This window comes from Lactuca virosa, chromosome 3, assembly GCF_052849685.1.
Source record: "Lactuca virosa cultivar CGN04683 chromosome 3, Lactuca_virosa_CGN04683_v6, whole genome shotgun sequence".
In the NCBI taxonomy this organism is placed as follows: Eukaryota; Viridiplantae; Streptophyta; class Magnoliopsida; order Asterales; family Asteraceae; genus Lactuca; species Lactuca virosa.
Genome location: NC_136428.1, coordinates 13,343,448 through 13,367,619, shown reverse-complemented (window position 1 = coordinate 13,367,619; position 24,172 = coordinate 13,343,448).

Here is a 24,172-nt window from a genome sequence, read left to right as displayed (position 1 = left end):
AAACTCTCTCAAGAACACACCGACGAATTTCTACTATTCATCTTCTTCTTCACACCTGCAACAATGGCTGAATCTTCATCCGTTCATGAACAAACTGCCTCATCCTCTCAGTTGTACATCAAGCCCAACCAGAACCTGATTATCGATCTGAATCCTTTTCTTTATGATCCTTATATGCTCTAAGTGGTTGAATGCCTCAAATATTCACCACTCGTGATCGCTATGATCCAGGTGGAATCAGTTCCGATGTCTTTGCTCTCTCAAGTCTATACAACAACTTCTTATGACAAAAGTAAGGAACACATTTTCTTAGAGATTTTCAATCACAAAACTTCCGTCTCCAAAGTACGATTTTGCTCCCTGTTAGGGCTAGCTTCTAATGATTCCTTGGTTAATCCTGACTCCATATCTACGACTCAGCTTTTCACAATTTTTTATGATATGGGGTATACTGACCTTCTTACAACGGTGACCAAGTTCAAGAAATCTTGCCTTCCATCATAGTGGAACTGATTATTTACCCTTCTTTTCAAGGCATTTGCTGAAAGGGTTGCTGGGTCAGATGGGGCTAGCAAGGCATTCATGATCTTACTCTATGGTCTTTATCACGACATCAACTTGGACTATGGATCCATTTTATGGTCCCAACTGGTACAAAGCCTCATTTCTTCTTCTCGACACTCTGAAATCTCCTGTGGCAGGTTTTGGACCCTTGTCACTCAACGGACCATTGAGAAGTTTATTGTTCTTATCATGGATGATGCACTGAGATCGTCAATTGGTACCTTCCACACCACCAAGATCATTGTCTCAGATCCCACCAAATTCTTGTTTATTGGTTCCATTCCCGAATCAATGTATCGGTGTGTCTCTGCCGAAAGCAAGGTCATCAGGGAATACAAAAACCTTCCTTCTTCAGGACCGAGACAACTCACTCCTGAGATGCAGAAATCCCTTGATGAAGCTGACAGGCCAGCAAAACGTGGGAAGAAGCCTGATCAAAAGAAGCCGGAGAAAGAAGGTCAATCCTCCAAAGCCTCTACGCCCAAAAAGCGTAAGGCCGAACAATCAGCTCCTTCTGCACCAAAAAAGCGAAAGGTGAAGAAGATGACAAGAAAACTGAAGGCAGATACGCCTAGTGATTCAGATTTCGTTTTTTCCGATCACGATCAAGAGAAATCAGCCGAAGGTGTTGATTCTTACCTTGAAGGATCACCGAGAGGAAATACGCCTCCACGTTCTGTTGGATTAATGTCTAAGTCCATAACTATAATTGGTAAGACTTGACCCGACCCGGCATGGTCCATTTGGGTTGCATGGCATCATGCATTTGGATAGACTATAATGAGAGAAATAACACTTAAGGTTGGTTAATATATTATAAGTTCTAATATATTAATAAGGTTATTTAATTAATATTGATCAAGAATTAATTTGGAATTAATTAAGTGATCAAAAGGAGACTAATTAAATATATGGGTTGATTGTGTAAATCATTCATTCTTTTATATGTGGGCTTGTGATCCAAGATTCCTTATGTTGGACTAAGTCCATGGGGTGACCCATGGATACTCCATGGAGGTTAAAATCCATGGAGCATAAGGAATGGGTAAAGTTATGAGTTACATGGTGTAACCCTAATAGCCACCATATAAAAGAATCCCATGGCTCAAGAAATCGTGCACTAATGTGTGAATATGAGGGCTAGACGATTTCAAGGAGTGTTCTATTTCTTTTTCAGAAAATTCATAAAATTCAAAAATATTTTCCTTTCAGTTTTTATTTCTTTTTCAGAAAATTCATGAAATTCAAAAATATTTTCCTTTCTGTTTTTATTTCTTTTTCAGAAAATTCATAAAATCCAAAAATATTTTGTTTTGTTGTTCTTGTTTTTTTTTTATAAAAATCAGAAATACCTAAAATATCAATGAAAGGTATCATGAATCATTCAAATGATGAAGCTGGGACAGGTATAAATCTCTTTATCTTTGTACTAGCTAAGTGTCCCTAGAAGCATGCTGTTGTATGTTGACCAAAGCCTCAAAGACTTTGAGTGATGCCTTACTGATTCGATATATACAAATCATTTCTTCCCAATTAGGCTGATAAAATCACTCAAGTCATGAGCTACCTTTACTCTTCTCACATTGAGTTAAGATTTATCTGCTTGGTCCGTCTTTAATAGCAGAGGTACTTTCGGTTCTTTAACTACCTATTCTTATTTCTCCATCTCATTTCGGTTCATAACCATAACCCTTGAGACTCTCAGCATTTACCACTGAGGTTTATGGTTACACAACATCTGTATTGATGATCTTAGTTTCGTTTCCCCAACGTGCTAAGTGAGACCCAAAATCCAATGCCTTAAACGAATTGACGGTGAACACTCCAAAGTTCTAGTTCTTTACCCATGAATTAACGAAACCACTTTGATGGTCTGTACCTTGAAATCTTTTTATTTTTGTGTGATCTTTATGAATTTGTCTAAAACCAAGACTTTTCTTCCCAAAAGATCCAGTTTTTATTTTTTTTTAAGATTTCAACACATATATCACCAAGTCACTAAATATATTATCTAACCTACTTGTTTAATAGGCTACACTGGTCTCACAAGTACTTCATCCAACTTTCGGTCTTACGTCAAGTACTGAAGTTCGGTTGAAGCTAAACCACCCCTTATAGCTTAAATTTGAAAAGATACCTTTCAATGTTTCTTAATAAACATTTGATCGTATTTCAACGGGAAACCACACAGACACTTCTAAGTCTCTCTTGACTTTGAAGGAAGCGATTCGTTCCCAGGATCCATAGTTTCGTGTCTAAATAGACATCACTTAAATCCCACAAATACTTTGCTTTATTTCTTTTCTGTTGGCACACTCTTGCACAAAGATCTTTATGATTTTCCCAATTCTTGTTTGTGGTTCTAATGGAAATTTTTCAGATTTGATGCTTCTGTTGTAAATGCTATGGTGGTACACTATATTAAGGTGCGAACATTGCCACCCTTATATGAAGCGAAAGGGTTTGTCACAGTTTCAAAAGGAATTTGAAAAGTTTTCGAAGTTGAAAAGGCGGTAACAAGATAAGATTTCAAACAGAGTCATTGGATAAGATTTGCAACGGGCGCGTGAATTTGAAACGGTTCCTAACATCACGCCTGATGACGTCTTCCTAGGGAAACACAGCTGTCAAATCGCGCTTTTTCAGGCGCTGATTCAGAAGATCGTAACATCATTACTACAAATTCTTTCTCTCTCCTGGAAATGGTATATAAGGTTTTCTCACACCCCTTGTACCACTTTACCACTTCCAAACTCTCTCAAGAACACACCGACGAATTTCTACTATTCATCTTCTTCTTCACACCTGCAACAATGGCTGAATCTTCATCCGTTCATGAACAAACTGCCTCATCCTCTCAGTTGTACATCAAGCCCAACCAGAACCTGATTATCGATCTGAATCCTTTTCTTTATGATCCTTATATGCTCTAAGTGGTTGAATGCCTCAAATATTCACCACTCGTGATCGCTATGACCCAGGTGGAAGCAGTTTCGATGTCTTTGCTCTCTCAAGTCTATACAACAACTTCTTATGACAAAAGTAAGGAACACATTTTCTTAGAGATTTTCAATCACAAAACTTCCGTCTCCAAAGTACGATTTTGCTCCCTGTTAGGGCTAGCTTCTGATGATTCCTTGGTTAATCCTGACTCCATATCTACGACTCAGCTTTTCACAATGTTTTATGATATGGGGTATACTGACCTTCTTACAACGGTGACCAAGTTCAAGAAATCTTGCCTTCCATCATAACGGAACAGATTATTTACCCTTCTTTTCAAGGCATTTGCTGAAAGGGTTGCTGGGTCAGATGGGGCTAGCAAGGCATTCATGATCTTACTCTATGGTCTTTATCACGGCATCAACTTGGACTATGGATCCATTTTATGGTCCCAACTGGTACAAAGCCTCATTTCTTCTTCTCGACACTCTGAAATCTCCTGTGGCAGGTTTTGGACCCTTGTCACTCAACGGACCATTGAGAAGTTTATTGTTCCTATCATGGATGATGCACTGAGATCGTCAATTGGCACCTTCCACACCACCAAGATCATTGTCTCAGATCCCACCAAATTCTTGTTTATTGGTTCCATTCCCGAATCAATGTATCGGTGTGTCTCTGCCGAAAGCAAGGTCATCAGGGAATACAAAAACCTTCCTTCTTCAAGACCGAGACAACTCACTCCTGAGATGCAGAAATCCCTTGATGAAGCTGACAGGCCAGCAAAACGTGGGAAGAAGCCTGATCAAAAGAAGCCGGAGAAAGAAGGTCAATCCTCCAAAGCCTCTACGCCCAAAAAGCGTAAGGCCGAACAATCAGCTCCTTCTGCACCAAAGAAGCGAAAGGTGAAGAAGATGACAAGAAAACTGAAGGCAGATACGCCTAGTGATTCAGATTTCGTTCCTTCCGATCACGATCAAGAGAAATCAGCCGAAGGTGTTGATTCTTACCTTGAAGGATCACCGAGAGGAAATATGCCTCCACGTTCTGTTGGATTAATGTCTAAGTCCATAACTATAATTGGTAAGACTTGACCCGACCCGGCATGGTCCATTTGGGTTGCATGGCATCATGCATTTGGATAGACTATAATGAGAGAAATAACACTTAAGGTTGGTTAATATATTATAAGTTCTAATATATTAATAAGGTTATTTAATTAATATTGATCAAGAATTAATTTGGAATTAATTAAGTGATCAAAAGGAGACTAATTAAATATATGGGTTGATTGTGTAAATCATTCATTCTTTTATATGTGGGCTTGTGATCCAAGATTCCTTATGTTGGACTAAGTCCATGGGGTGACCCATGGATACTCCATGGAGATTAAAATCCATGGAGCATAAGGAATGGGTAAAGTTATGAGTTACATGGTGTAACCCTAATAGCCACCATATAAAAGAATCCCATGGCTCAAGAAATCGTGCACTAATGTGTGAATATGAGGGCTAGACGATTTCAAGGAGTGTTCCATTTCTCTCAAGTCATTCCATGTGCATTTGGTGTTGTGTGAACCATTTGAGGTGTCACACTTGGGGCACTAGGCACTCAAGCTTTATGGAGACAAGCTACATCAAACAAAGGTATGTATTCTATCCATTTGATTACCCAAGTATCAAGTATTGTATGCTAGATAGGGTAATACCTTGGAAAGTTCATAATTGCATGTATAATAGAGAAAACATAGATCCAAGGTATTTAGGGTTGCATGTGCACTTAGGAGTGTTAGAATGCGCAAAACCCATCAGTGGTATCAGAGCCAAGGCTTGTTTTCTTGTTATACTTGCAAAATTAGCTGAAAAATCGAATTGTATTAGTTTAAAAGTTATGCTAATTACTTGAAAAAAAATTTGATGTGAATTATCTTTGTTCATATGAGTTTATTAGATTAATAGAAAAGTTAATTGATTATGTGTTTTCAATCCATTTTAATCTAAGAGTTGATTCTAAAATGTGTTTTTGTAACTTGTCATCAAGTTATATGAAAAGTCACATTTAAGTTTCATAAAACTCATAAAAAGTTGTCAATGGTTACAAAAATGAAGAGTCTTGTCCTCATTAAATGGTTTTATGACTCCATAACTTGTCCTCAAGTTATGGAGGTTCAAGAGTCACTTCATTAAATGATATAATGTGTAACCTTAATTAGTTCCATAAGTTACAAAAATAAAGAAAAGTTACATTCTTTTATTAGTTTAAAGTCTTCCATAACTTGTCCTCAAGTTATGGAACTTGAAGAGTTTTTTTTTAATTAAAACTACTTTAAACACATAAGTTATGGAATTAATTAGTTTTGAATATTTTCAAAACTTCCCCTCAAGTTTTGGAATTTGTAAAGTTTTCCCCATGAATACTTTAATTCCAAGTTAGCCCTTAGAATTTTAAAAGTTAAAATTCAACCCTTATACTTTATAGTATTATAAGTTAATAATAAATATATGTATAAGAGCAAGTCAGTCTTACCGTTAGTAGGCCTCATTCACGAAGCCGGTCTATAAGGGGGTATAAGGTTACTGCCTATAAAATGGTAGTTTAATGGGAGTCCACTCTCACCCACCGCTTCCTTGACTGGTGGAGGGTCGTTAGCCGAACGGGTAGGACAAGGACTATAATTCTCCCTTCATTAAAAGTATTAATGATAAATACTAAGTAACTAAACACTTATAAATTCCCAATCTTAGTTACTTAGGAAAATGTGAATAAGGTGCTAATCCATGAAATTACACTTTGCACTTTGTTTAAACCGTTAGTGGAGCGTGTGTGGTTAACCGGCACACTAACCTGGATTTAACAAAGTAGGCAAAGGGTAACTTAATATTTATCATAGTATCGGTGGAGCTCGTGTGGTTAACCGGCACATCGATTGAGGGGTAAATATTAAGGGTACCAAGTATATTTGCATGGTTACTTCACACCTTGTTTTGTGATCCTCGGCATCCCAGTCACAAAACCTGAAGGGCACACTCGAGATTGAAACATGTCATTGAAAAGTTCAATGAATCTCAAAAGAATCTAGGAGTTTCAAAACCAATTAAAACCTAATAATACATTTCATTTATCTTGGTGGAAATTGGTGAATCGTCATTCACCTACCTTCAAATATTTTATAGCTTGGATTACGGCATCCCTCTTCCAAGTTATAAAATAGTTTGTTGGGTCCTAGCCTTAATATATCATATTGGGTGTTATATTAAGGACTTAAATCAACTTTACGTGAATTTCTCCCATTGTTGATGTCTGGTTTAGACAACAATGATCTTCCCAAACCAAGCTTTCCTGATAAATATGACTTCCCGAGTTTGGCTCATGGAAGTCATACTTCTCTTCCTCCACCTCCTCCAATTATTCTCCCTAACCCACAAGTTCAAGGTCACTCAAGCCCTAATGGCAAGCAAGGTCTATGTGTGATCACATCTTAGAGATGAAGTCACATATTGACAAGCTGGGAGAGTTGGGTGTCAAAGTCTTGAGAAAGTTGGATGTTCAATCACTTTCTAAGTCACGTAGTGAGTTCCTTTGGGACTACTATGAAACAGACTATGACATGAACCTTAATGATCATATCTATTTGCTTGGTGCTGCTGAATCAACAATGATTTGGAACGATAGTGAAGCAAATTTGATTAGAAGATCAACTTCCCAAAAACTTTATGGACAGTGACAATGGTGACACTGGAAATCCTGAAAAAGCATTCTCTTCCCAATGGAAAGGGATTGGCCATAGTCAACCCGGTTGACCAAATGGTAAAGAGAAAGGCTAAATCTGAGATAGTCCCATTACCAAAGGGTCCATATGTTTATTTTACCAAAGGAAGGGGCGTTGATTGCAAAGCTGCCAAATTTACCTAAGGATGTTAAAGTTAATAAGTTTGACTCTACTTCAGGTAGAGCCCATTATCTAACTCTGTTAAGTTCTATTCTGAGATCCTCATTACATGATGTGACTGGGTCACATGTTGATGTTTTAAGAATCAAAGAATAGAGAGAAATCTTAAAGGAAGTATATGCTGATTCTGATCGCGAAGGTGGATTTCGATCGCATCAGAATTTTGAGTTGTTGCTTAGGAGTTATGATATATTGCTTAGGAATAGATAACAACAAAGTTTTTCATGTGCTTTTGCACTGTAAGGATAGTTTTTTCTGCAAAGTTTTTAAAATAAAAGGAAAAAAAAATTTGATTTTATTTATTTTAAAATATCCTTACAATGGCATTTGTGAAAAGGACAAAAAAATTGTTGCTTATATGATTCCATTAATAGCAAGAGTGGAAATATGAATTTGATTCTTTCATTTGTGGTAGTGTCTAAATTTTCCAAATAACGAAAGATTTTCATCACCCAAGTTTCAGTTGGATAGAAACTTGGAATCATGCAAGTTGTATAGTATGATGAATGGGAACTTTCAAGCATTGGAAAATTAAGACTAATTACTTTTTCACATGGATGTATGAGTCAAGTAAAGGACTAAGGGATCGAGTACACATTCTTGTACACTGATCAAGCCCACCACAAATGTAACTTGAGTGACACATCTTAAAGAAGGTTTATTAACACTAGTGAAATGTAAGAGTAAAAGGTTTTCTACTCTTGTACATTTGAATTTGGTAAGTTGTGATGTTTTGGATAAAACAGGGACCAACTTAGGCCAATTGTGTTGAGTGTTTGTTGTGATTAGAATCCACACTATCTCTTGAATATTTGGCAAGAAAGTCTTATAGGTCAAGGAGACGGTGGGAGTCTAAAAGATCCTGAAAGGGTTTCAAGAAGTAATCAAGAATAAAACCTGTATTTCATCACTAGCACACAACTAGAGGTTTATAACCTATCGTGTTGACATTTCTGTGCCCATTCCAGTTAAGTTGGCTATACATTTGAGTTCTACATGTTCTCAATTGTTTGCATAGCTACTTGGAAGCAATGGCAGGCCCTTGAGCTGCCAAGTGGCAAGAAGTTAAGATTGCATAAGTTCAGTCCATATGAGTTTCGATTTGTCATTATCCTTGTCTTGTGACTATGGTTTTGACGATTCACATGGATAAGAACACATACACCATAAAATCTAAGGGTCATAAGGTTTCTCTCCGATTCATGAAAATGATGGTGATGAAACACTTCCACCAAGTAGATTTTAAGCAGATGGCAAAAGGTCTAAACAATTGAGACTATGATTACGGCATCCCTTTTCATAGTTCTGAAATTGTTTAGACACACATGCATGTTATCTAAGGAAAGGTGTATGATTTTGATAAAGTTTTATCAAAGCATCTCGTATCAGAAATCTGAACTTTGGTAAGGAAGTCAATAAAGTATTGATTTCTAGAAGTCCAGCTGATTTCTGAGTACATGTCAAAGCTAGTGGGAGCATAAGTGTTATGCTAATAATCATCATGTTAGTGGGAGCATGATAATTATTGTTAGTGTTGCAAGTTAGCAATGTTAATTATAGAAAACAAAAGTTTCAATTCGTGAGGCTGCAGGGATTGAAAAAGTTGTTTTGCTATAATTAAGGGAGAGGATATACTTCATTTCAGTTCTAAAGGCTTAGATTGAGACCTTAATCATCTTTAGTCAAGAATATATATATGAATTTCATGTTGGATTGGTTCAACTTAAGGAAATTCTATATATTGCGTTCTCAAAATTCGATTATGATTACGACATCCCTCTTCATAGTCAAATTTTGAAAACATGGCAAATAAAAATATTGTAGCAAAAGACTGATCTAGAATCATGTCTTTATGTGAGACATCATGAATCGTGTACCATTTGCTTTGGGTACAGGATCGATTGCATGTGCTATAATATTTGTCATTTCTAAATTTTTCCAAATGCCCAGAGGCATTAAGAAGGGAAAAAGTCTAGAATTGGATATGACTAAAATGATTAAGCAATTGTTGAGGACAATCTGAGGTTTACCAAAGATTGGTTGCTCAGGGACAGTTGGAAGTATAGTGCTAATTTTGGAAGGACCATATTGACATATTCTGAAAAGAGGCATCTCTTATTCAGAAGTGATAGTCAAAATGAGAATATGGAGTTGTCTCCATAGGTGGAAGTTATCTGTGTAAGATTAGAAAACTTAATGCAAGAAGCATGTCCAACGCAATGTACTTTGAATATGAGACTTAGTTTCCATGGAGTTGATCTCCATTGGAATACCATATAATGACTGTTGACAAGTCTTTGTGACTTTGTACATATTCATTACAGGAGGGTCAGTGCATATAAGTTTAAAATCTAAACAGATTTCGATAAATGATAGGAATTTGAAATTCTCACATTTTTCGATAAGGATTTGGGAGTGTGAAATTAGAATCATTGAAATTATGTTCAATTGGTTTATTTCACAAAGTAAGGATCATAGACAAACATAGAGTGCATACTTGGTGTATGGCAAAGCTATTGTTTAAGAAAAACATAGTGTACATGCTTGGAGCATGGGACAACTAGTGTTTTTAATTCAAGTATAAAGTTGATAAAACCGAAACAATGAATAATGAGTAATCAGTATGGTGATAAATAAAAGTGTTTATTTATATTCATAGGGTTTGATACCATATTTGATTCATTTATTCTTGTGTTTCACTTTGCATGTTTTGACTTCCAGAATAACTAAGTCGCTCTTCCTGAATGATTAAGTTATTCAAACCATCCACAGTCGGTCATATGTTGGAAGTAGATATGAATCAAGACTGTCATGGGTTGGTTTGTAGAGGTCCAAGTTGGTGGACAAAGTGGTGCTACAACAATCATGAGTGCTCATAAGTTCTGAGTATTGGATTCAACCCGCGCCTATTTGAATCACTTCATGGATTTAATCACGAGTGATCATGAGACGATAATATCTTATATTCTTCAAACCTAGAGATATGAGTTGTTACTATGAGTTGGTTGTACATTGATTGCACGAAAACGCATTCGGTAACTCGATGTTATAAAACGTGCCTTTGTGTATGATTCAACAAGTAGTAGAACAAGCCATATGAGTCGAAGTTTATCCATTCCTTTTACCTTCGGGATAAAAGCGATATATGTGGGCCCCTCGATGATTTAAAGATGATACATGTGAGTGCTTGGCCAAGCCAGGACTGATTTGATTTGTTCAATCAGTCAGTCATCATGAATCGGAAATCGGGAAACAACAAATGGACAGAGAGAATGATTGATAATCCATGTCTCAGTCCGTATGATATCTAGAATGGAGGAATATATGATCCCTTATCTAATGGACAAGTCATTGACAAAGGTCAGAGTTCATCGACAAGGTTAGAGTTCGACAGAAGCTTTTGAGAGCTACGATTGCTGATCGGTTCCTGAAGTCATACGCAATAATAGTTTTAGACTTATCCAAGTGGGAGACTGTTGGATTAATGTCTAAGTCCATAACTATAATTGGTAAGACTTGACCCGACCTGGCATGGTCCATTTGGGTTGCATGGCATCATGCATTTGGATAGACTATAATGAGAGAAATAACACTTAAGGTTGGTTAATATATTATAAGTTCTAATATATTAATAAGGTTATTTAATTAGTATTGATCAAGAATTAATTTGGAATTAATTAAGTGATCAAAAGGAGACTAATTAAATATATGGGTTGATTGTGTAAATCATTCATTCTTTTATATGTGGGCTTGTGATCCAAGATTCCTTATGTTGGACTAAGTCCATGGGGTGACCCATGGATACTCCATGGAGGTTAAAATCCATGGAGCATAAGGAATGGGTAAAGTTATGAGTTACATGGTGTAACCCTAATAGCCACCATATAAAAGAATCCCATGGCTCAAGAAATCGTGCACTAATGTGTAAATATGAGGGCTAGACGATTTCAAGGAGTGTTCCATTTCTCTCAAGTCATTCCATGTGCATTTGGTGTTGTGTGAACCATTTGAGGTGTCACACTTGGGGCACTAGGCACTCAAGCTTCATGGAGACAAGCTACATCAAACAAAGGTATGTATTCTATCCATTTGATTACCCAAGTATCAAGTATTGTATGCTAGATAGGGTAATACCTTGGAAAGTTCATAATTGCATGTATAATAGAGAAAACATAGATCCAAGGTATTTAGGGTTGCATGTACACTTAGGAGTGTTAGAATGTGCAAAACCCATCACGTTCTCCATCTCCCGAGGCACAACTTAATGATTCAATTCTAACTCCTCCTCCTTCTCCATCTCATACTACAACACCTATTTCCATTGCACCACTTCACCACCTCTTTCTTCTCAAACTACCTCCACTGCACCTCTCCCTTCACCGATCTTCACTCAAGCAACTTCAACAACAACCAACACAACCGAACCTACGGTTCGTGTCAACGTATCTGATACGGGGGTACTTACCTCAGGAACCGAAACCCCTGTCACCTCCAAACCCATTTCCCCATCTCCTTCCACAGACTCTTTCCCAGTTCTTAGTGGAGAAGATGTTGAATTTGAATCTTATTACTACAGCCCTTATAGAGTTCTAACTGAGGATGATGATGATGCTCCCCTTACAAAGCGACACTTAAAATATCTAAATGAAAAACTTGACAAACTGCTCGCTTCATCTTCCTCTTCCTCCACATCAGCTTACTCGGATACTGTTGTTCAAGCCCTAATTGAAACATCCCTCAAACAACATGATGAGTCTATCCAAAAGGAAACCAAGGCTGTGGATGCCTCCACTTTGTCATGTAAGAAAGCATTAGAAGACGTAGCCACATTAATTTCAGATGCCAAGCTTCTTCTAGATTCTCTTCCAGGAGCTGCAGAGACTAACGCCAATAAGGTTAACACTGCCATTGAGTCGCTTTCCAAATCTATTCAGGTTGAGAAAGACAAATTTGATTTGGTGCGAACCAGTCTTCAAGCAGATCAAACCACTCTTCTGTCCTCTATCACCACTCACCTTGACAAACTTCAAGTTGACCTTGCCATGGAGAACAAACATATGGATGAACTTGCTCGCAAAACTACTTTGCTTGAAGTTTAGTCTGTTCATCTAACCTAGGTGAACAAGTAGATTGATTCACTAAAGATGGAGCGAGCTGTCCTAAAAAGCTGTGTTTCTAATGTCTTTGCTATTCTCTCCAATCTGGTCAATGCCCATGATTCGGTTTTAACTCTCTCAGTTCAAAACCACTTAACTGAGAAGTTACTTCCTGCTCTCGAAATTTTGAGCCGAATTGAGGGTGTTACGGAGCCGATTGTTACTCCGCAACAAGGGGGAGAAGATCAGTAAAACCCTCCCACACAACCTTCTACAATTCTGAAAGTCACCACTAAACCGAAGGGTAATGAAGCTTCGGGTTCTAGTGTGAAGGACAAAGCGAAGGGTATTATGGGTCAGAGTTCTGAAGAAGAGGAAACTGAAGAAGAAAGGGAGAAAAGAGAGAAAGATGCTCATGACACCTTGGTTTGTAGACAAGCTCTCTTTCCACTGTGGTCATTGGAGAAATTGATCAAGGAAGCGATTAAGTCCCCTAGCACTCATTGGCTTGAACCAGTCGTTTCTTTTGACTGTGAGAATACAAAGGATTCTCAATTTGACATGACTATCACCCGAAAATCCTTTGTATTTCATTGTTTCGATTCAATTTCCAACGTTCCTTCTCATGATCCAAAGGTTGATCGATATCTAATCAATTACTATCTTGAATTCTCTCAACCACCATACCTGACATGGAGCGCTCAAAAGAGTACATCAGTTAAGGTATTGAAACCGACTCATGCGGGTTCGTTTTTAAATGTCAAATTCAAAGTGACACGAGGATCATATAATTCAGTCCATATTATCTCATTGGCCGATCTACCGAATCTGAATCCACTTGATTGGATCCTTCTCAACAACATGTTGCTGACTGATCAACAGCAGTATGAGCCAATTATTGATCACATCAAGAGAATGTTAGCCTTTTACATCATTGAGGTTGCAAATATGGATCAAGAGATTGCAAGCATCTTAAGGAAGAAGCCCACTGTCAAACCGATTGGGAAGATTGGCGATGTGAACATAATGCAGATGGGAAAAATTGATTCAAAATATCACACCGTTATGTTCACTCGAGGCGAAGGTCAAAAATGTGTGTTCGTTCTCGACGATAAACACATGTTCTCCACTACATCTTTGGAGCACATTCTTGACATTATACACAGGTGTAAATAGAACACTGAGAATGATAAGAAGAACTTTACGGATATGCTTCGGTGGTACATTTCTTTTCGCCAAACTCTTCTTGCTATCATACCGAAGTTATTCAAGACGGTGAAGAAAAGCACTCTTGCTCAACCAACTTGATCTCTCGCCCCAATTGACGCAAAATGGGAGATTGTTAGGTCTAAGAGGTTGCATCATTGGGCTTAGCTCTTAGGTCCATTTGTATACTCGGTCTGCGCCTGTCCAGCCGTGTTTTGTTTTTAGGGTTTAGTATATATATATAGTGCATGCATGCATTATATTCATTACGCTTTTTGATTATTTTGTTTAACAAGTATTGTAACCCTAGCAAACCTCTAAAGTAGAAGTTCCTCATCGAGCTCTTCTGGGGTGTTGCTGTTTTAATCATTCGACATCCGTTTGATTCATTGTGTGTTTGTTCTTTGGTTTGCATTCTGTTTTATTTTTTAAGAATCTTATCGATCTTAAAAGAGTGTTCAACTCATCAATGGTCTTCCCGAATCTTATGGAAAAAGCATTCCTCATGAAGATGATGTTCCCGGAAATCATACTTCACTTCCTCCACCTCCTCCAATAGTTATCCCTGACCCATAAGTTCAAATACTTGAAAAGTTCAAGGTCACTCAAGCCCTATTGGCTAGCAAACACCAAGATGGAAGATCTTTGTGTGCACATGTCTTGGAGATGAAGTCACACATTGACAGGATGGGAATGTTAGGAGTCGTTGTGTCGAGGAAGTTGGCTGTTGACTTGGTTCTTCAGTCACTTCCCGAGTCGTATAGTCAGTTTGTTAAAGACTACTATATGACAGACCGCGACGTGACCCTTATTGAACTTACCTATTTGCTAATTGCTGTTGAATCTGAAATGATTTGGCGCACTGGTCAAGCAAATTTGATTGGAAGATCTACCTCCCAAACTTCCATGGACAATGACAATGGAAACATTAGAAGTCCAGAAAAGATTTCTCTTTCCAAGGGAAAGGGAAAGGCTAACTCTGAGATTGTCCCGTGTACCATTCCAGAGGAGTTTGTTTGTTTCGATTGCCAAGAAAGGGGATGTTGGAAGCGAAGCTGCCCTGACTACCTGAGAGATCTAAGAGATGGTAGAATCAAATTGTATGGTTCCACTTTAGGTGAGCTCATTATCTATGTAACACCTGATTCTTGGTATGCATTTTATTTAAGAATTGTATGTATTTTCTCTGGGACTCGACAAGTTGGTGGCCCAACTCGTCGAGTAGAGACGGGATCCGCGGGAAGTTTAGGTGACCTACTCGACGAGTCGGAGACTGACTCGACGCGTAGGTGCTGTTTGAGTGAAACCCTAAATTTGAGGGTTTGCACCCTATTTAAACACTTTATCTTAGCCTTCATCGCCCTTATCACTCCCAGAAAGCTAAGTAACGAAACCCTAGCCATTTTTGTGTGTTCTAAGGCCATTTTGGTACATTTGGTGGTTTGTGTAGCTTGCAAAAGAAGAGAGAAGCTTGAGAGTTCGAGTTTGGGCTTAGAGATTCAGGGATCTAGTTCCATTTTCAGCTCAATCAAGGTAAAATGCCCCTGTCTTGGTCTTCTATGTGTTTATTCATCTTTGGACTTGGGTTTTGGGCACATTTAGGGCTTTCCAAGCCATATTCGGATTTGTGGAGTGTTATATGAGGTCTTGACTTCAGATCTGAGTCATTGGAAGGGTCTCATGGCATAAAGGTGCCAACTTTATGGCCATGAGAGCCCCATGCATCTCGTGGATCACTTTTAATGGCCTTTTGAGCCAAAGACCCCTTGCATGTGCACCAAATTGGAAACTTTACGTGTAAAATGGACATTAGGGGACCAGATCTATGGTTTTGATGAGTTAAGACCCATTTAAATCGACTGTATAGTTATGGTCATGGATGGGCTCGACGAGTTGCTCTTGGGACTCGGCGAGTCGCGGTGTAATGACCACCGAATCCTTTCTGTGGATGGAACAGTTGTTAGGAAGGAAAAGTCCCGTAGATGTTTAGTCATAAAAAGGGACCTGGGAATCATGGGACTCGGCGAGTGGATGAACAGACTCGGCGAGTCCAAGGCAATCTCCCAATCTTTGAAGATGGACTCGACGAGTTGTTCATACAACTCGGCGAGTCATAGACTGGACACATTCTTATGAGGGAGATGAACTCGACGACTCGGCGAGTCGGATGAAGATGGTCCCGATGGTTTGAATGAAGGAGAACCCGTCGAGTTCTTTCTAGACTCGACGAGTAGAGTAGGGTTGGATCGGGTTAGTGAAGTATGGACTCGACGAGTTGGTTGACCAACTCGGCGAGTCAGGTCAACTGGGTGTTGACTTTGACCGATATTGACTTTGACTGGACTTGAGTTGACCTTGGTTAGGGTTGTATGTCCTATTTGATGACTTGAGGGTTGTCGTGTAGGGATTGAGGAGTCAAGGAGAGCCGACCTTCACGCCGAGGACAGTTCCGACACTACGCTACATCGAGGTAAGTTACCTTCTAGTAGAAGTGGGTCTAAGGCACCAAGGTCGGCCTACTAGTAGTTGTTTAGCTGAGATGATTGTCCTTGTGATAATTGTCTGGTCTGCTATTGCTTGATATGTGAGTATGCTAGTTTGCTTAATATGTGACTATGCTAGTTTGCTATGTTATGTGAGATAGTATCAGTAGGAGGGGACTAGTCCCCGAATCGGTCGTTAGGACCAACGGGTAGGTCGGACACCCCAGATATGTCTGACAGCATGATTGAGATATGATATTATGTGTTAGCAATAGGGGTGAAATAGTCCCCGTGTTCGGTTGAAAGACCGGAGGGTAGGTCGGCACCCCAGAATAGCCTGACATGGGTAGGTCAGCACCCCAGAATGGCTCGACATGAGTAGATCAGCACCCCATAACGGCTTGACATGGGTAGGTTAGCACCCCAGAATCGCTTGGCATGGGTAGGACGGGCGCCCCAGAATTGCCCGACAGTATGTATGTTATGAGATTGTATGGTATGTGGTATGATGGGGGAACTCACTAAGCTTTGTGCTTACAGTTTTAGTTTTGGTTTCAGGTACCTCTTCGTCCAAGGGGAAGGAGCCGGCGGTGTAGCAGCGCATCACACACACACATGGTTTCCGCCTTGAGTTTTCTGGGAATGTACTCTGATTTATTTTACTTTTGACGATATGATTTTCAGACACATTGTTAAGTTTCTTTTTACAAATGACATGGCATGGGAAATGTTTTGGTAAACTATGTTGTGAATTACTTAATTAAAAATGAAATTTTTGGGCTTGAAATTTGGGATGTTACAAGTTGGTATCAGAGCCCTAGTTTGAGGGATTCGAACACACCCTCGGGGGTGTTCGGACTCAAATTGAGGGAGTAAAAGATTTTTACAAGGAAAATGGTTTTCAAAAAAAATTCTGAGTCAAAGAGTTTTGATAAAGAACAAGGTGTGTGATGCGTGCGACCGACCAAGCTCAAGTAAGTTTTCCCCAAGATACCCATACTTGTTAGGATAAGTTATATGGTATATGATTCTGAGAAACTGCATGCTAGATTAGGGCTAAGGATCTAGGAGGATGCCTTGTATGCCTCGGGTATGATTCTGAGAACTGCATGCTAGAATAGGGCTAAGGATCTAGGAAGGATGCCTTATATGCCTGTTGTATGAGCTGTATGCTAGGACTGTTAAGTCAGCAGTAGGATGGAATGTATAGGTTATGCCTGAATTGGTTACTCAATGCACGAATGCTGCTTGATTTGTGCTATAGGGGTCCTGGCTAACTCTAACTAAATAGTGAGCGGATATGTAGCAGTATCCGCAAGCTAGTTAGGAGAGGTGGTAGGGACTCCTAGTGCAGCTGACGGCAGAGAGTAGGTCGGAGGGTGCCCTAGGAGAGCCTAGGACGAGATTAGTGGAAAAGGATATCGGTAGAGGGACTTGGTGAAGTTGAAGCAATCCTTGAGGAAAGTACGGATAGATGTGGAAGGTAGTATGGGCCCGTACTACTGGAAGCAGAGGATCCGTACTCGAGTCAGGGAGAGCTGAGATGGAACCATGGAACTTGGAGAGTGTGCGAGACCTCTCGAGAGCATGTATGATCCTGACGTTTATGTGTTTATTTTCAGTATTGCAATCACACGACATGAAGCAGGATCTGGGTCAGGATCAGGGTCAGGCTCGGGCACAGGATCCGAGCAGGTTGATGACGGGCTGCGCGAGTTCATCGCGTCTGAGATCACGAGAGGCGTCCTTGAGTCGACCCCAGTCATTTTCGGGTCGATCAAGGAGGGGATTGTGGAGCTGATGGAGGATCGCCTCTGGGCATTCAAGAGTGATGTGGCGTCTAGCCAGACGGGTACGCGCACACTGTCCTTTAAGGACTTCCGATGGAGTGGTGCGCTGGACTTTCACGGGGTGAAGTACCCTATTGCTGCCAGGAGATGGATTGCAGACATTGAGTCTGCACAGTTGACGAGCTTCTGTCCGGAAGGTTCGAAGGTCCGCTTTGTTGCGGGATGTTTGAGGGATAGAGCTAGAGATTGGTGGGAGTCGGTTGGCGACTCGTTGGGAGCCCCAGCCGTCGGGGCTATGACTTGGTCAGACTTCGTGACCAGATTCAGGGCTGAGTTTGCGCCGGCTGTGGAGCTTCAGCAGCTGGCCAGGGAGTTTTTGGATATGAGGCAGATGACTGAGACAGTGGCGGAGATCACCGCCAAGTTCAGGGAGAGGGCCTCGTTGGTACCTCAGTATGCGGGGGATGAGGAGATGCGGAAGACCCGCTACCATGACATGTTGAGGGCTGAGCGATTCAGCCTGCCTGACCCTGGAGTCCATGATTGCCAGGGCGCGGGAAAGGGAGCTCGATTTGGAGCACGTCAGAAAGAGGAAAGCAGAGTCTGAGCAGGTGACAGGGGGTTCGGGGAAGAAACCCAAGGGATCCGACGTTAGGTCGAAGGGCCAGCCGGGCCAGAGCCGCTGCAGGAAATACGGCAGGCCGCATGAGGGAGCTTGTAGAGCGGGATCGTCAGGCTGCTACAAGTGCGGCAGGACGGGGCACTTTGGCAGGGATTGTATTGCCCCTACCCCACAGTGCAGATGTCATACCTGATTTGCTTCCATTGCAATCAGAGGGGCCATAAGAAGGCCAACTGCCCTAGATTGACAACAGCGTTAGCAGCAGTGCCAGCGGTGGCGCCGACTCCAGCGACAACACGGGTTATGGATGGCCGGAAGGCCAAGGCAGAGGCTCCGGTGGTGCAAAGCCGAGCATTTCAGTTGACAGCCGAGGAGGCACGTGCTACACCCGATGTGGTGACGGGATCGTTCCATGTGAACGGTATCCCGGTTCAGGTGTTGTTTGATTCAGGTGCTACCCGATCGTTTGTTTCCCTTGCGCTTAGAAAGAAGTTTCATGAGTCTTCGGGCATGTTGGATTGCCCTCTAGAGGTCGAGATTGCTGACGACCGGTCAGTGCAAGAATCAGAGGTCTACCGAGATTGTGTTTTGAGGCTGTTCGAGGAGCGTTACCTGGTAGACTTGGTTCCCATACCTTTGCGGGGGAACAAGGTTATTATTGGTATGGATTGGCTAAGCCCCAATGGGGCAGTGATCGACTACGCGCAACAGTTGGTGTGGATCAGGACCCCAAGTGGGGGAGAGTTGGTGATTCAGGACGAGAGGCCACAGCGAGGACCAGCTTTATGTTCAGCAGCGAGACCTAGGCGCTACCTTCAGCAGGGTTGCACATGATTTGTCGCCTATGTTATGGATACCCAGGAGACGGGTAAGGCAACAGTGGGTGATGTGCCCGTGGTACGAGAGTTCGCGGATGTATTCCCCGAGGAGTTGCCTGGGATACCTCCGAAGCGGCAGGTAGAGGTCAGGATCGACCTAGTCCCTGGTACGGCTCCGATAGCCAAGGCACCGTATCGGTTGGCTCCTCCTGAGATGCAGGAGTTGTCTACATAGCTGCAGGAGCTGTTAGACAAGGGATTCATTAGACCGAGTAGCTCACCCTGGGGAGCCCCGATTCTGTTCGTGAAAAAGAAGGACGGGTCGCATCGGATGTGTATAGACTATAGGGAGCTGAATAAGGTAACGGTGAAGAACCGTTACCCACTCTCGAGGATTGATGACCTCTTTGACCAGCTACAGGGAGCATCTTGGTTCTCCAAGATTGATTTGCGTTGAGGGTATCATCAGATGAGGGTCAGAGGGGAGGATGTGCAGAAGACTGCGTTTCGGACGCGTTATGGCCACTATGAGTTCGTGCTGATGCCTTTAGGGCTTACCAATGCTCCTGCCGCGTTCATGGACCTCAGGAACCGCGTGTACAGACCGATGTTGGATCGGTCTGTGATAGTTTTCATCGACGACATCTTGGTTTATTCCAAGACTTGAGAGAAGCATGAGGAGCACTTGCGAGAGGTGTTGGATACTTTGAGGAGGGAAAGCTTGTATGCTAAGTTCTCCAAGTGTGAGTTCTGGTTGCGCGAGGTGCAATTTCTTGGGCACCTTGTCAACCAGGATGGGATTTCGGTTGATCCGGCCAAAGTGGAGGCCGTGATGAGATGGGAGGTCCCGAGGTCTCCATCCGAGATTCGGAGCTTCCTGGGATTGGCAGGCTACTATCAGAGATTCATTCAGGACTTCTCCAAGATAGTCATGCCCCTGACCAGGCTGACGAGGAAAGTCGTGGTCTTTCGTTGGGGGCCCGAGCAACAGGCTACATTTGAGACTTTGAGACAGAGATTGTGCGAGGCGCCAATCTTAGCCCTGCCGGAGGGCATGGAGGATTTTGTTGTATACTGCGACGCGTCCATCTCAGGTTTGGGCGTGGTATTGATGCAGATGGGGCATGTTATTGCTTACACTTTGAGGCAGTTGAAGCCTCACGAGGCGAATTATCCGACGCACGATTTGGAGCTGGGGGCTATTGTTTTCGCCCTCAAGATTTGGCGTCATTACCTCTATGGGGTTCGTTATACCATTTACACGGACCACAAGAGCCTGAGGTATCTCATGGACCAGCCAAATCTGAATATGAGGCAGCGTCGGTGACTTGATGTGGTGAAGGATTATGATTGTGAAATCCTCTACCACCCGGGGAAGGCCAATGTCGTGGCCGATGCGCTTAGCCGCAAGGCAGCGCCGATCAGGGACATCTGTCTGAGGATGACAGTTGTGACCCCGCTGTTGGAGCAGATTTGGGAGGCCCAGCAGGAGGCCATGAAGGAGGAACATCGAAAGAGTGAGCGAATTGTGGGTCAGGTTTCCTCCTTCAACTATGATAGTCGGGCATTGTTGACTCTTCACCGTAGGGTGTGGGTCCCTTATCATGGCGGTGTACGCCATGTATTGATGGCAAAGGCGCACAAATCCAGGTTCTCTATCCATCCCGGGGCGACGAAGATGTAAAGGGATCTTCGTCTCGATTATTGGTGGCCCTGTATGAAGAGGGACATAGCCTGGGTTGTGGAGAGGTGTCTGACCTGCAGGAAGGTCAAGGCTGAGCAACAGAGACCTCACGGCAAGGTCCAGCCGTTAGATATCCCGCTGTAGAAGTGGGAGGATATTACGATGGACTTCATTACGAAGCTTCCCAGGACCGCACATGGAGCAGATTCGATTTGGGTCATCGTTGATTGGTTGACCAAGAACGCCCATTTTATTCCGATTCAGGAGAGTATTTCGGCTGAAAAGTTGGCCGGCATCTACATCAGAGAGGTAGTGGCGCGGCACGGGGTGCCAGTTTTAGTGGTTTCCGACAGGGATGTGCGGTTCACTTCCAGGTTTTGGAAGAAGTTTCATGACGAGCTGGGTACTCGTCTGCATTTTAGCACCGCCTTTCACCCGCAGACGGATGGTCAGAGCGAGCGGACCATCCAGACGCTAGAGGATATGCTGCGGGCGTGTGTTTTAGATTTCAGAGGTAGCTGGGATACCTACCTTCCGTCGGCAGAGTTCTCTTATAATAATAGCTACCATGCGAGAATCGACCGTCCTCCTTTCGAGATGTTGTATGGGAGGAAGTGCAGAACCCCGATATGCTGGGGTGAGGTTGGTCAGAGGGTCATGGGGAGTACCGAGGTGGTACTCAAGACTACGGAGAAGATCCAGCAGGCGCGGAGCAGGCTTCAGACTGCTCAGAGTTGGCAGAAAAGTTATACCGACAAGCGTCGATCGGACCTGGAGTTCCAGGTCGGGGACATGGTGCTCCTGAAAGTGTCGCCTTGGAAGGGCGTCATTCGATTCAGGAAGCGGGGCAAGCTGGGCCCCAGGTATATTAGACCCTTTAGGGTTGTAGCCCGGGTGGACAAGGTGGCATATAGGTTGGATCTGCCAGCCGAATTCAGTAAGATCCATAGCACTTTTCACATGTCCAAGCTGCGGAAGTGTCTGGTGGACGATTCGGCAGTGGTGCCTTTAGAGGATATTCAGGTTGATGACAACTGAATTACATCGAGCAGGCAGTGGCAATCCTTGATAGGAAGTCAAGGGATTTGAGGAACAAGAGGGTAGAGCTGGTAAACGTGCAGTGGCAGCACCGCAAGGGCTCAGAATGGACTTGGGAGCCAGAGGACGAGATGAGGGAGCATTACCCCGAGCTTTTTTTGGATTCAGCGGCAGACTTCGAGGGCGAAGTCTAAGATAAGTGGGGGATATTTGTAACACCTAATTCCTGGTATGTATTTTGTTCAAGAATTGTATGTATTTTCTCTGGGACTCGACGAGTTGGTGGCCCAACTCGTCGAGTAAAGATGGGATCCGCGGGAAGCTTAGGTGACCTACGCGACAAGTCAGAGACTGAATCGACGAGTAGGTGCTGTTTGAGTGAAACCCTAAATTTGAGGGTTTGCACCCTATTTAAACACTTTATCTCAGCCTCCATCGCCCTTATCACTCCCAGAAAGCTGAGTAACGAAACCCTAGCCGTTTTTGTGTGTTCTAAGGCCATTTTGGTACATTTGGTGGTTTGTGTAGCTTGGAAAAGAAGAGAGAAGCTTGAGAGTTCGAGTTGGGGCTTAGAGATTCAGGGGTCTAGTTCTATTTTCAGCTCAATCAAGGTAAAATGCCCCTGTCTTGGTCTTCTATGTGTTTATTCATCTTTGGACTTGGGTTTTGGGCACATTTAGGGCTTTCCAAGCCATATTCGGATTTGTGGAGTGTTATATGAGGTCTTGACTTCAGATCTGAGTCATTGGAAGGGTCTCATGGCATAAAGGTGCCAACTTTATGGCCATGAGAGCCCCATGCATCTTGTGGATCACTTTTAATGGCCTTTTGAGCCAAAGACCCCTTGCATGTGCACCAAGTTGGAAACTTTATGTGTAAAATGGACATTAGGGGACCAAGTCTATGGTTTTGATGAGTTAAGACCCATTTAAATCGACTGTATAGTTATGGTCATGGATGGGCTCGACGAGTCGCTCTTGGGACTCGGCGAGTCGTGGTGTAATGACCACCGAATCCTTTATGTGGATGGAATAGTTGTTAGGAAGGAAAAGTCCCATAGATGTTTAGTCATAAAAAGGGACCTGGGAATCATGGGACTCGACGAGTGGATGAACAGACTCGGCGAGTCCAAGGCAATCTCCCAATCTTTGAAGATGGACTCGACGATTTGTTCATATAACTCGGCGAGTCATAGACTGGACACATTCTTATGAGGGAGATGAACTCGGCGAGTTCAAGGACGAACTCGACGAGTCGGATGAAGATGGTCCCGATGGTTTGAATGAAGGAGAACCCGTCGAGTTCTTGCTAGACTCGACGAGTAGAGTCGGGGTTGGATCGGGTTAGTGAAGTATGGACTCGACGAGTTGGTTGACCAACTCGGCGAGTCAGGTCAACTGGGTGTTGACTTTGACCGATATTGACTTTGACTGGACTTGAGTTGACCCCGGTTAGGGTTGTATGTCCTGTTTGATGACTTGAGGGTTGTCGTGTAGGGATTGAGTTGTCGAGGAGAGCCGACCTTCACGCCAAGGACAGTTCCGACACTACGCGACATCGAGGTGAGTTACCTTCCAGTAGAAGTGGGTCTAAGGCACCAAGGTCGGCCCACTAGTAGTTGTTTAGCTGAGATGATTGTCCTTGTGATAATTGTCTGGTCTGCTATTGCTTGATATGTGAGTATGCTAGTTTGCTTGATATGTGACTATGCTAGTTTGCTATGTTATGTGAGATAGTATTAGTAGGAGGGGACTAGTCACCGAATCGGTCGTTAGGACCAACAGGTAGGTCGGACACCCCAGATATGTCTGAAAGCATGATTGAGATATGATATTATGTGTTAGCAATAGGGGTGAAATAGTCCCCGTGTTCGGTTGAAAGGTCGGAGGGTAGGTCGGCACCCCAGAATAGCCTGACATGGGTAGGTCAGCACCCCAGAATGGCTCGACATGGGTAGGTCAGTACCCCAGAATGGCTTG